This window comes from Lepus europaeus, unplaced genomic scaffold (genome assembly GCF_033115175.1).
Source record: "Lepus europaeus isolate LE1 unplaced genomic scaffold, mLepTim1.pri SCAFFOLD_35, whole genome shotgun sequence".
NCBI lineage: Eukaryota > Metazoa > Chordata > Mammalia > Lagomorpha > Leporidae > Lepus > Lepus europaeus.
Genome location: NW_026909223.1, coordinates 740429 through 751954, shown reverse-complemented (window position 1 = coordinate 751954; position 11526 = coordinate 740429).

Sequence of the window (11526 nt, the reverse complement as noted above, 5' to 3'; positions counted from 1 at the left end):
GTGTGCGGCCCGGGGACACCCGCAGGTGTGTGTGCTCCCCCCGTGGCCGGCCGAGGCGGCTAGCCAGCACCTGGGGGCTGTTGGCAGCGCCCCTGGGCAGCCTCCTAGAGCCAGGGGTCTGGCAGGCTCCGGGGGCAAATGGACTACGGAAGCCGAGAGGGGCCCGTCCACGCCAAAACCCAAAACGCGCTGCGGCCTCCAGGGAGGGACACAGGGGACACAAGTGGCTGTGTGGCTTGCAGTGCCCCAGTAGGCTTCAGGAGTGGGTGTGTGCCAGCAGCAGCCCTCCCCAGTCAACCACCGTGTGTCGGCCCCGCCCGACAAGCCCCTAGGGCCGGCGGGGCTTCCCGGGGGGCCTATTTGCAACGCCAGGAAGCGCGGGGCAGTTCGTGTGTGTGGCCCGGGGACACCCGCAGGTGTGTGTGCTCCCCCCGTGGCCGGCCGAGGCGGCTAGCCAGCACCTGGGGGCTGTTGGCAGCGCCCCTGGGCAGCCTCCGAGAGCCAGGGGTCTGACAGGCTCCGGGGGCAAATGGACTACGGAAGCCGAGAGGGGCCCGTCCGCGCCAAAACCCAAAACGCGCTGCGGCCTCCAGGGAGGGACACAGGGGACACAAGTGGCTGTGTGGCTTGCAGTGCCCGACCAGAGGGAGGGAGTTTGGCTGGCTGCTGAGGCGCAGCAGGTGTCAGCCCTTCGGGAAGTGCCCGTGGATGCTTCGGGAATGGGGCCTGCCAACTCAGAACCCACGTTCCCTGTGGCTGCATCCGGCCAGGGGGCTCCAGGGTCGGGTGCGCCGCGGGCCTGGGGGGCTTCTTGCCTGTGTGCAGGGCTTCTACGCACAAGGTGGCACCTCATCCCGGCCCAAGGGTGGTGGCAGGAACCCAGGTGGCGCTCGGGGACTCAGCAGGGCCTGCCCCCGGGGCCTGCCCGCAACACCTGATTGCCTGCGGGCGTGTCCGTCCACCCTCAAAAAGTTCTGCTGGGACAGCCCTGACCGAGCTCCGAGCTCCTCGCCCTTGGACCGCCCCAGTGGGCTTCAGGAGCGGGTGTGTGCCCGCAGCAGCCCTCCCCAGTCAACCACCTTGCGTCGGCCCCACCCGACAAGCCCCTAGGGCGGGCGGGGCTTCCCGGGGGGCCTATTTGCAACGCCAGGAAGCGCGGGGCAGTTCGTGTGTGCGGCCCGGGGACACCCGCAGGTGTGTGTGCTCCCCTCGTGGCCGGCCGAGGTGCCTAGCCAGCACCTGGGGGCTGTTGGCAGCGCCCCTGGGCAGCCTCCTAGAGCCAGGGGTCTGGCAGGCTCCGGGGGCAAATGGACTACGGAAGCCGAGAGGGGCCCGTCCGCGCCAAAACCCCAAACGCGCTGCGGCCTCCAGGGAGGGACACAGGGGACACAAGTGGCTGTGTGGCTTGCAGTGCCCGACCAGAGGGAGGGAGGTTGGCTGGCTGCTGAGGCACAGCAAGTGTCAGCCCTTCGGGAAGTGCCCGTGGATGCTTCGGGAATGGGGCCTGCCAACTCAGAACCCCCGTTCCCTGTGGCTGCATCCGGCCAGGGGGCTCCAGGGTCGGGTGCGCCGCGGGCCTGGGGGGCTTCTTGCCTGTGTGCAGGGCTTCTACGCACAAGGTGGCACCTCATCCCGGCCCAAGGGTGGTGGCAGGAACCCAGGTGGCGCTCGGGGACTCAGCAGGGCCTGCCCCCGGGGCCTGCCCGCAACACCTGATTGCCCGCGGGCGTGTCCGTCCACCCTCAAAAAGTTCTGCTGGGACAGCCCTGACCGAGCTCCGAGCTCCTCGCCCTTGGACCGCCCCAGTGGGCTTCAGGAGTGGGTGTGTGCCAGCAGCAGCCCTCCCCAGTCAACCACATTGCGTCGGCCCCACCCGACAAGCCCCTAGGGCGGGCGGGGCTTCCCGGGGGCCTATTTGCAACGCCAGGAAGCGCGGGGCAGTTCGTGTGTGCGGCCCGGGGACACCCGCAGGTGTGTGTGCTCCCCCCGTGGCCGGCCGAGGCGGCTAGCCAGCACCTGGGGGCTGTTGGCAGCGCCCCTGGGCAGCCTCCTAGAGCCAGGGGTCTGGCAGGCTCCGGGGGCAAATGGACTACGGAAGCCGAGAGGGGCCCGTCCGCGCCAAAACCCAAAACGCGCTGCGGCCTCCAGGGAGGGACACAGGGGACACAAGTGGCTGTGTGGCGTGCAGTGCCCGACCAGAGGGAGGGAGGTTGGCTGGCTGCTGAGGCGCAGCAGGTGTCAGCCCTTCGGGAAGTGCCCGTGGATGCTTCGGGAATGGGGCCTGCCAACAAAGAACCCCCGTTCCCTGTGGCTGCATCCGGCCAGGGGGCTCCAGGGTCGGGTGCGCCGCGGGCCTGGGGGGCTTCTTGCCTGTGTGCAGGGCTTCTACGCACAAGGTGGCACCTCATCCCGGCCCAAGGGTGGTGGCAGGAACCCAGGTGGCGCTCGGGGACTCAGCAGGGCCTGCCCCCAGGGCCTGCCCGCAACACCTGATTGCCTGCGGCGTGTCCGTCCACCCTCAAAAAGTTCTGCTGGGACAGCCCTGACTGAGCTCCGAGCTCCTCGCCCTTGGACCGCCCCAGTGGGCTTCAGGAGTGGGTGTGTGCCAGCAGCAGTCCTCCCCAGTCAACCACAGTGCGTCGGCCCCACCCAACAAGCCCCTAGGGTGGGCGGGGCTTCCCGGGGGGCCTATTTGCAACGCCGGGAAGCGTGGGGCAGTTCGTGTGTGCGGCCCGGGGACACCCGCAGGTGTGTGTGCTCCCCCCGTGGCTGGCCGAGGCGGCTAGCCAGCACCTGGGGGCTGTTGGCAGCGCCCCTGGGCAGCCTCCTAGAGCCAGGGGTCTGGCAGGCTCCGGGGGCAAATGGACTACGGAAGCCGAGAGGGGCCCGTCCGCGCCAAAACCCAAAACGCGCTGCGGCCTCCAGGGAGGGACACAGGGGACACAAGTGGCTGTGTGGCGTGCAGTGCCCGACCAGAGGGAGGGAGGTTGGCTGGCTGCTGAGGTGCAGCAGGTGTCAGCCCTTCGGGAAGTGCCCGTGGATGCTTCGGGAATGGGGCCTGCCAACTCAGAACCCCCGTTCCCTGTGGCTGCATCCGGCCAGGGGGCTCCAGGGTCGGGTGCGCCGCGGGCCTGGGGGGCTTCTTGCCTGTGTGCAGGGCTTCTACGCACAAGGTGGCACCTCATCCCGGCGCAAGGGTGGTGGCAGGAACCCAGGTGGCGCTCGGGGACTCAGCAGGGCCTGCCCCCGGGGCCTGCCCGCAACACCTGATTGCCTGCGGGCGTGTCCGTCCACCCTCAAAAAGTTCTGCTGGGACAGCCCTGACTGAGCTCCGAGCTCCTCGCCCTTGGACCGCCCCAGTGGGCTTCAGGAGTGGGTGTGTGCCAGCAGCAGCCCTCCCCAGTCAACCACAGTGCGTCGGCCCCACCCAACAAGCCCCTAGGGCGGGCGGGGCTTCCCGGGGGCCTATTTGCAACGCCGGGAAGCGCGGGGCAGTTCGTGTGTGCGGCCCGGGGACACCCGCAGGTGTGTGTGCTCCACCCGTGGCTGGCCGAGGCGGCTAGCCAGCACCTGGGGGCTGTTGGCAGCGCCCCTGGGCAGCCTCCTAGAGCCAAGGGTCTGGCAGGCTCCGGGGGCAAATGGACTACAGAAGCCGAGAGGGGCCCGTCCGCGCCAAAACCCAAAACGCGCTGCGGCCTCCAGGGAGGGACACAGGGGACACAAGTGGCTGTGTGGCTTGCAGTGCCCGACCAGAGGGAGGGAGGTTGGCTGGCTGCTGAGGCGCAGCAGGTGTCAGCCCTTCGGGAAGTGCCCGTGGATGCTTCGGGAATGGGGCCTGCCAACTCAGAACCCCCGTTCCCTGTGGCTGCATCCGGCCAGGGGGCTCCAGGGTCGGGTGCGCCGCGGGCCTGGGGGGCTTCTTGCCTGTGTGCAGGGCTTCTACGCACAAGGTGGCACCTCATCCCGGCCCAAGGGTGGTGGCAGGAACCCAGGTGGCGCTCGGGGACTCAGCAGGGCCTGCCCCCGGGGCCTGCCCGCAACACCTGATTGCCCGCGGGCGTGTCCGTCCACCCTCACAAAGTTCTGCTGGGACAGCCCTGACTGAGCTCCGAGCTCCTCGCCCTTGGACCGCCCCAGTGGGCTTCAGGAGTGGGTGTGTGCCAGCAGCAGCCCTCCCCAGTCAACCACCTTGCGTCGGCCCCACCCGACAAGCCCCTAGGGCGGGCGGGGCTTCCCGGGGGGCCTATTTGCAATGCCAGGAAGCGCGGGGCAGTTCGTGTGTGCGGCCCGGGGACACCCGCAGGTGTGTGTGCTCCCCCCGTGGCTGGCCGAGGCGGCTAGCCAGCACCTGGGGGCTGTTGGCAGCGCCCCTGGGCAGCCTCCTAGAGCCAAGGGTCTGGCAGGCTCCGGGGGCAAATGGACTACAGAAGCCGAGAGGGGCCCGTCCGCGCCAAAACCCAAAACGTGCTGCGGCCTCCAGGGAGGGACACAGGGGACACAAGTGGCTGTGTGGCTTGCAGTGCCCGACCAGAGGGAGGGAGGTTGGCTGGCTGCTGAGGCGCAGCAGGTGTCAGCCCTTCGGGAAGTGCCCGTGGATGCTTCGGGAATGGGGCATGCCAACTCAGAACCCCCGTTCCCTGTGGCTGCATCCGGCCAGGGGGCTCCAGGGTCGGGTGCGCCGCGGGCCTGGGAGGCTTCTTGCCTGTGTGCAGGGCTTCTCCGCACAAGGTGGCACCTCATCCCGGCCCAAGGGTGGTGGCAGGAACCCAGGTGGCGCTCGGGGACTCAGCAGGGCCTGCCCCCGGGGCCTGCCCGCAACACCTGATTGCCCGCGGGCGTGTCCGTCCACCCTCACAAAGTTCTGCTGGGACAGCCCTGACCGAGCTCCGAGCTCCTCGCCCTTGGACCGCCCCAGTGGGCTTCAGGAGTGGGTGTGTGCCAGCAGCAGCCCTCCCCAGTCAACTACCGTGCGTCGGCCCCACCCGACAAGCCCCTAGGGCGGGCGGGGCTTCCCGGGGGGCCTATTTGCAATGCCAGGAAGCGCGGGGCAGTTCGTGTGTGCGGCCCGGGGACACCCGCAGGTGTGTGTGCTCCCCCCGTGGCCGGCCGCTGTGGCTAGCCAGCACCTGGGGGCTGTTGGCAGAGCCCCTGGGCAGCCTCCTAGAGCCAGGGGTCTGGCAGGCTCCGGGGGCAAATGGACTACGGAAGCCGAGAGGGGCCCGTCCGCGCCAAAACCCAAAATGCGCTTCGGCCTCCAGGGAGGGACACAGGGGACACAAGTGGCTGTGTGGCTTGCAGTGCCCGACCAGAGGGAGGGAGGTTGGCTGGCTGCTGAGGCACAGCAAGTGTCAGCCCTTCGGGAAGTGCCCGTGGATGCTTCGGGAATGGGACCTGCCAACTCAGAACCCCCATTCCCTGTGGCTGCATCCGGCCAGGGGGCTCCAGGGTCGGGTGCGCCGCGGGCCTGGGGGGCTTCTTGCCTGTGTGCAGGGCTTCTACGCACAAGGTGGCAACTCATCCCGGCCCAAGGGTGGTGGCAGGAACCCAGGTGGCGCTCGGGGACTCAGCAGGGCCTGCCCCCGGGGCCTGCCCACAACACCTGATTGCCTGCGGGCGTGTCCGTCCACCCTCAAAAAGTTCTGCTGGGACAGCCCTGACTGAGCTCCGAGCTCCTCGCCCTTGGACCGCCCCAGTGGGCTTCTGGAGTGGGTGTGTGCCAGCAGCAGCCCTCCCCAGTCAACCACAGTGCGTCGGCCCCACCCAACAAGCCCCTAGGGCGGGCGGGGCTTCCCGGGGGCCTATTTGCAACGCCGGGAAGCGCGGGGCAGTTCGTGTGTGCGGCCCGGGGACACCCGCAGGTGTGTGTGCTCCACCCGTGGCTGGCCGAGGCGGCTAGCCAGCACCTGGGGGCTGTTGGCAGCGCCCCTGGGCAGCCTCCTAGAGCCAAGGGTCTGGCAGGCTCCGGGGGCAAATGGACTACAGAAGCCGAGAGGGGCCCGTCCGCGCCAAAACCCAAAACGCGCTGCGGCCTCCAGGGAGGGACACAGGGGACACAAGTGGCTGTGTGGCTTGCAGTGCCCGACCAGAGGGAGGGAGGTTGGCTGGCTGCTGAGGCGCAGCAGGTGTCAGCCCTTCGGGAAGTGCCCGTGGATGCTTCGGGAATGGGGCCTGCCAACTCAGAACCCCCGTTCCCTGTGGCTGCATCCGGCCAGGGGGCTCCAGGGTCGGGTGCGCCGCGGGCCTGGGGGGCTTCTTGCCTGTGTGCAGGGCTTCTACGCACAAGGTGGCACCTCATCCCGGCCCAAGGGTGGTGGCAGGAACCCAGGTGGCGCTCGGGGACACAGCAGGGCCTGCCCCCGGGGCCTGCCCGCAACACCTGATTACCCGCGGGCGTGTCCGTCCACCCTCAAAAAGTTCTGCTGGGACAGCCCTGACCGAGCTCCGAGCTCCTCGCCCTTGGACCGCCCCAGTGGGCTTCAGGAGTGGGTGTGTGCCAGCAGCAGCCCTCCCCAGTCAACCACCTTGCGTAGGCCATACCTGACAAGCCCCTAGGGCCGGCGGGGCTTCCCGGGGGGCCTATTTGCAACGCCGGGAAGCGCGGGGCAGTTCGTGTGTGCGGCCCGGGGACACCCGCAGGTGTGTGTGCTCCACCCGTGGCTGGCCGAGGCGGCTAGCCAGCACCTGGGGGCTGTTGGCAGCGCCCCTGGGCAGCCTCCTAGAGCCAGGGGTCTGGCAGGCTCCGGGGGCAAATGGACTACGGAAGCCGAGAGGGGCCCGTCCGCGCCAAAACCCAAAACGCGCTGCGGCCTCCAGGGAGGAACACAGGGGACACAAGTGGCTGTGTGGCGTGCAGTGCCCGACCAGAGGGAGGGAGGTTGGCTGGCTGCTGAGGCGCAGCAGGTGTCAGCCCTTCGGGAAGTGCCCGTGGATGCTTCGGGAATGGGGCCTGCCAACTCAGAACCCCCGTTCCCTGTGGCTGCATCCGGCCAGGGGGCTCCAGGGTCGGGTGCGCCGCGGGCCTGGGGGGCTTCTTGCCTGTGTGCAGGGCTTCTACGCACAAGGTGGCACCTCATCCCGGCCCAAGGGTGGTGGCAGGAACCCAGGTGGCGCTCGGGGACTCAGCAGGGCCTGCCCCCGGGGCCTGCCCGCAACACCTGATTGCCTGCGGGCGTGTCCGTCCACCCTCAAAAAGTTCTGCTGGGACAGCCCTGACCGAGCTCCGAGCTCCTCGCCCTTGGACCGCCCCAGTGGGCTTCAGGAGTGGGTGTGTGCCAGCAGCAGCCCTCCCCAGTCAACCACCTTGCGTCGGCCCCACCCGACAAGCCCCTAGGGCGGGCGGGGCTTCCCGGGGGGCCTATTTGCAACGCCGGGAAGTGCGGGGCAGTTCGTGTGTGCGGCCCGGGGACACCCGCAGGTGTGTGTGCTCCCCCCGTGGCCGGCCGAGGCGGCTAGCCAGCACCTGGGGGCTGTTGGCAGCGCCCCTGGGCAGCCTCCTAGAGCCAGGGGTCTGGCAGGCTCTGGGGGCAAATGGACTACGGAAGCCGAGAGGGGCCCGTCCGCGCCAAAACCCAAAACGCGCTGCGGCCTCCAGGGAGGGACACAGGGGACACAAGCGGCTGTGTGGCTTGCAGTGCCCGACCAGAGGGAGGGAGGTTGGCTGGCTGCTGAGGCGCAGCAGGTGTCAGCCCTTCGGGAAGTGCCCGTGGATGCTTCGGGAATGGGGCCTGCCAACAAAGAACCCCCATTCCCTGTGGCTGCATCCGGCCAGGGGGCTCCAGGGTCGGGTGCGCCGCGGGCCTGGGGGGCTTCTTGCCTGTGTGCAGGGCTTCTCCGCACAAGGTGGCACCTCTTCCCGGCCCAAGGGTGGTGGCAGGAACCCAGGTGGCGCTCGGGGACTCAGCAGGGCCTGCCCCCGGGGCCTGCCCGCAACACCTGATTGCCTGCGGGCGTGTCCGTCCACCCTCAAAAAGTTCTGCTGGGACAGCCCTGACCGAGCTCCGAGCTCCTCGCCCTTGGACCGCCCCAGTGGGCTTCAGGAGTGGGTGTGTGCCAGCAGCAGCCCTCCCCAGTCAACCACCGTGCGTCGGCCCCACCCGACAAGCACCTAGGGCGAGCGGGGCTTCCCGGGGGGCCTATTTGCAACGCCGGGAAGCGCGGGGCAGTTCGTGTGTGCGTCCCGGGGACACCCGCAGGTGTGTGTGCTCCCCCCGTGGCCGGCCGAGGCGGCTAGCCAGCACCTGGGGGCTGTTGGCAGCGCCCCTGGGCAGCCTCCTAGAGCCAGGGGTCTGGCAGGCTCTGGGGGCAAATGGACTACGGAAGCCGAGAGGGGCCCGTCCGCGCCAAAACCCAAAACGCGCTGCGGCCTCCAGGGAGGGACACAGGGGACACAAGTGGCTGTGTGGCTTGCAGTGCCCGACCAGAGGGAGGGAGGTTGGCTGGCTGCTGAGGCGCAGCAGGTGTCAGCCCTTCGGGAAGTGCCCGTGGATGCTTCGGGAATGGGGCCTGCCAACTCAGAACCCCTGTTCCCTGTGGCTGCATCCGGCCAGGGGGCTCTAGGGTCGGGTGCGCCGCGGGCCTGGGGGGCTTCTTGCCTGTGTGCAGGGCTTCTACGCACAAGGTGGCACCTCATCCCGGCCCAAGGGTGGTGGCAGGAACCCAGGTGGCGCTCGGGGACTCAGCAGGGCCTGCCCCCGGGGCCTGCCCGCAACACCTGATTGCCCGCGGGCGTGTCCGTCCACCCTCACAAAGTTCTGCTGGGACAGCCCTGACCGAGCTCCGAGCTCCTCGCCCTTGGACCGCCCCAGTGGGCTTCAGGAGTGGGTGTGTGCCAGCAGCAGCCCTCCCCAGTCAACCACCTTGTGTCGGTCCCACCCGACAAGCCCCTAGGGCGGGCGGGGCTTCCCGGGGGGCCTATTTGCAACGCCGGGAAGCGCGGGGCAGTTCGTGTGTGCGGCCCGGGGACACCCGCAGGTGTGTGTGCTCCCCCCGTGGCCGGCCGAGGCGGCTAGCCAGCACCTGGGGGCTGTTGGCAGCGCCCCTGGGCAGCCTCCTAGAGCCAGGGGTCTGGCAGGCTCCGGGGGCAAATGGACTACGGAAGCCGAGAGGGGCCCGTCCACGCCAAAACCCAAAACGCGCTGCGGCCTCCAGGGAGGGACACAGGGGACACAAGTGGCTGTGTGGCTTGCAGTACCCCAGTAGGCTTCAGGAGTGGGTGTGTGCCAGCAGCAGCCCTCCCCAGTCAACCACCGTGTGTCGGCCCCGCCCGACAAGCCCCTAGGGCCGGCGGGGCTTCCCGGGGGGCCTATTTGCAACGCCAGGAAGCGCGGGGCAGTTCGTGTGTGTGGCCCGGGGACACCCGCAGGTGTGTGTGCTCCCCCCGTGGCCGGCCGAGGCGGCTAGCCAGCACCTGGGGGCTGTTGGCAGCGCCCCTGGGCAGCCTCCGAGAGCCAGGGGTCTGACAGGCTCCGGGGGCAAATGGACTACGGAAGCCGAGAGGGGCCCGTCCGCGCCAAAACCCAAAACGCGCTGCGGCCTCCAGGGAGGGACACAGGGGACACAAGTGGCTGTGTGGCTTGCAGTGCCCGACCAGAGGGAGGGAGTTTGGCTGGCTGCTGAGGCGCAGCAGGTGTCAGCCCTTCGGGAAGTGCCCGTGGATGCTTCGGGAATGGGGCCTGCCAACTCAGAACCCACGTTCCCTGTGGCTGCATCCGGCCAGGGGGCTCCAGGGTCGGGTGCGCCGCGGGCCTGGGGGGCTTCTTGCCTGTGTGCAGGGCTTCTACGCACAAGGTGGCACCTCATCCCGGCCCAAGGGTGGTGGCAGGAACCCAGGTGGCGCTCGGGGACTCAGCAGGGCCTGCCCCCGGGGCCTGCCCGCAACACCTGATTGCCTGCGGGCGTGTCCGTCCACCCTCAAAAAGTTCTGCTGGGACAGCCCTGACCGAGCTCCGAGCTCCTCGCCCTTGGACCGCCCCAGTGGGCTTCAGGAGCGGGTGTGTGCCCGCAGCAGCCCTCCCCAGTCAACCACCTTGCGTCGGCCCCACCCGACAAGCCCCTAGGGTGGGCGGGGCTTCCCGGGGGGCCTATTTGCAACGCCAGGAAGCGCGGGGCAGTTCGTGTGTGCGGCCCGGGGACACCCGCAGGTGTGTGTGCTCCCCTCGTGGCCGGCCGAGGTGCCTAGCCAGCACCTGGGGGCTGTTGGCAGCGCCCCTGGGCAGCCTCCTAGAGCCAGGGGTCTGGCAGGCTCCGGGGGCAAATGGACTACGGAAGCCGAGAGGGGCCCGTCCGCGCCAAAACCCCAAACGCGCTGCGGCCTCCAGGGAGGGACACAGGGGACACAAGTGGCTGTGTGGCTTGCAGTGCCCGACCAGAGGGAGGGAGGTTGGCTGGCTGCTGAGGCACAGCAAGTGTCAGCCCTTCGGGAAGTGCCCGTGGATGCTTCGGGAATGGGGCCTGCCAACTCAGAACCCCCGTTCCCTGTGGCTGCATCCGGCCAGGGGGCTCCAGGGTCGGGTGCGCCGCGGGCCTGGGGGGCTTCTTGCCTGTGTGCAGGGCTTCTACGCACAAGGTGGCACCTCATCCCGGCCCAAGGGTGGTGGCAGGAACCCAGGTGGCGCTCGGGGACTCAGCAGGGCCTGCCCCCGGGGCCTGCCCGCAACACCTGATTGCCCGCGGGCGTGTCCGTCCACCCTCAAAAAGTTCTGCTGGGACAGCCCTGACCGAGCTCCGAGCTCCTCGCCCTTGGACCGCCCCAGTGGGCTTCAGGAGTGGGTGTGTGCCAGCAGCAGCCCTCCCCAGTCAACCACATTGCGTCGGCCCCACCCGACAAGCCCCTAGGGCGGGCGGGGCTTCCCGGGGGCCTATTTGCAACGCCAGGAAGCGCGGGGCAGTTCGTGTGTGCGGCCCGGGGACACCCGCAGGTGTGTGTGCTCCCCCCGTGGCCGGCCGAGGCGGCTAGCCAGCACCTGGGGGCTGTTGGCAGCGCCCCTGGGCAGTCTCCTAGAGCCAGGGGTCTGGCAGGGCCCGGGGGCAAATGGACTACGGAAGCCGAGAGGGGCCCGTCCGCGCCAAAACCCAAAACGCGCTGCGGCCTCCAGGGAGGGACACAGGGGACACAAGTGGCTGTGTGGCTTGCAGTGCCCGACCAGAGGGAGGGAGGTTGGCTGGCTGCTGAGGCGCAGCAGGTGTCAGCCCTTCGGGAAGTGCCCGTGGATGCTTCGGGAATGGGGCCTGCCAACAAAGAACCCCCGTTCCCTGTGGCTGCATCCGGCCAGGGGGCTCCAGGGTCGGGTGCGCCGCGGGCCTGGGGGGCTTCTTGCCTGTGTGCAGGGCTTCTACGCACAAGGTGGCACCTCATCCCGGCCCAAGGGTGGTGGTAGGATCCAGGTGGCGCTCGGGGACTCAGCAGGGCCTGCCCCCGGGGCCTGCCCGCAACACCTGATTGCCCGCGGGCGTGTCCGTCCACCCTCAAAAAGTTCTGCTGGGACAGCCCTGACCGAGCTCCGAGCTCCTCGCCCTTGGACCGCCCCA